The following is a 1,949-nucleotide window of genomic DNA, read 5'->3' on the forward strand; positions in this document are numbered from 1 at the left end:
CTGGCCACCAAGGAAATGTAAACGGGACTGGGCATGGCTGGGTGTGGTGGCACACACGTTTGGTTCTAGTACTGGGTGGCAAATGGATCTCTGTGAGTTCGAGGCCCATTTGGTTTGCATGGAGTTCCAGGCCAGCCAGGACTGCATAGTGAGGCCCTACGTGAGCGCTGTGACTAGGAATTATCTAGACACAATACTGTTTAAAACTGAACTCTCCTGGGAAGGGGGACGGGGGGAGGGGCGGGGGGGGGGACGACACAGGAGAGGCCTGGGAACAAGCAACCATCAGTCACAAGGTTTAGGAAAGGAGCTGACCCTGGATTTCCTTTCAGATCAGGCTTTATTGGAAGAGAGATTTTGGAGATGGGGCAGGGCATGCTGGAGACTTGAGGCTGGAGAGTTCTAAAGAGCTTCACACCAGACAGCTCGATGCTTTCCTGAAGGGAGAGAGTCTTCAAAGCCCGGAGGATCTGTGAGACAGCCGCCATGTGGCAGGGAGTCCGAAGGAAAGAGCCTCAAATCCCACACACCGAGGGGTTTCTGACTCCGATTTGCAAAGGGGTATGAGGAAGTTCCGTACCATGTGACTTAGCTTGGCCTAGCCTACAAGTCAAAGGGAGCAGCAGACAGTGGGTAGGACTACAAACTTACAGGGGAATGGTTGGGAGCATTTGCCATCGTTCTCTGTCTCACAGACTGCAGTGAGGCAGTCTGACTGTCCCCAGCTGCTGCATATGACAGATCTTAAAATGGCAGGTCTAACCTGTGACAGCTCCAGAGTGAGACGTGGCCACCTCAAGCAGTCACCGAGTGGGATGGGCCAGATGCTGACAAGCCAAAAATACGTCCACGCAGTGGAAGTCTCAGCTTGGGCAGTGGAGTGCTTAGCTCTCAGAGATGACTTCATCACTGCAGAAAGCTCCAACTTGAGATCAGCAGGCGGTTTAACCGGTTTAACCGCTGGAGCCAGAACTCTTAGAACTCTGAAGCTGGTCAGGTGACACAAAGGCCGGTCTCTCTAGCAGGCTGTTTAAATACTCCTGGAGTTTAGAAGGACACAAACAGATCTGCCTGTCCAGCACTGTCTTTCTCTAGTCCTTCGAAGTGTGCTGAGAATAGAACACTCCCGTTAGAACCTTAGCCAGCCCGGAGGGTAATGGCTTCTCTGGAGAATGGAAGAACCTGCTTGGCCCAACAGACTGAAGAGCCAAGTGTGTCCAGCAGAGGCCTCTGGTGGGCAAAAAATAGAATCTCCTGAAGTGAAGACAGTGCTGGTGGGCACTGTCCAGAAAGGCTCAGCAGCCAGCCGGGGCATAGGAAAGACAGTTCACAAGGGCAACTGACCGTATCTCTGTCTGTCTGCCTGGAGGATGGCACTTTAGAAGACCCAGAAACAAACGCTCCAAAATCCATTTTCTTTGCCCCTTATGTTTCCCTTTTTTCTTTACACTACACTCTTACAAATACTTTGACTCTTAGAGAGACAGAGAGAGGGGATGGGAGCTTTGGTGATGTTATTGTTTTTCATTTAATTTTATGTATGCATTTTATTTACTGTCCAATCAAATTTATGTTCTCTCTCACTCTTCACAACCCTCCTCCCCTTTCATTCATCCTAGATTTCCACACAGAAATAAACCCCTTATTTCTTCATCTGTACAAATGTTGAATCAAAATGGATAAAGACCTTAACGGACGATCCCAAACTCAGAAACTACCAAGGGGAAACTTGGGGGACCCTTGAGAGTCAGCTTAGTATAGGAGAGGTGTTGCTGGGAAGAACTCCAGAAGCTCAGGAAATAATCTTGAGATCTGACAAACAAGATCATATGACATTTCAAAGCTTCTGCACCACGATGCCAAGAGTTGTCAGGGTAAAGTGGGAGCCTATAAAACCAGAGATCTACAGCTGTACATCAGAAGGGGACTGATACCCAGCATCTGCGGAG

The 1,949-nt window shown here is 49.4% G+C and overlaps 1 long non-coding RNA gene across 1 annotated transcript; it reads right to left on the minus strand.

Moving 5' to 3' along the window:
- Window positions 1-321: 321 nt before the first annotated feature.
- Window positions 322-928, minus strand: 1810049I09Rik (RIKEN cDNA 1810049I09 gene). Its single transcript, NR_166507.1, has 2 exons — window positions 764-928; window positions 322-603 (listed from the first exon to the last, which is right to left on the minus strand). It is a non-coding gene; the product is annotated as an RIKEN cDNA 1810049I09 gene (long non-coding RNA).
- Window positions 929-1,949: the final 1,021 nt, after the last annotated feature.

This window comes from Mus musculus, chromosome 7, assembly GCF_000001635.26.
Source record: "Mus musculus strain C57BL/6J chromosome 7, GRCm38.p6 C57BL/6J".
NCBI classification, from domain to species: domain Eukaryota; kingdom Metazoa; phylum Chordata; class Mammalia; order Rodentia; family Muridae; genus Mus; species Mus musculus.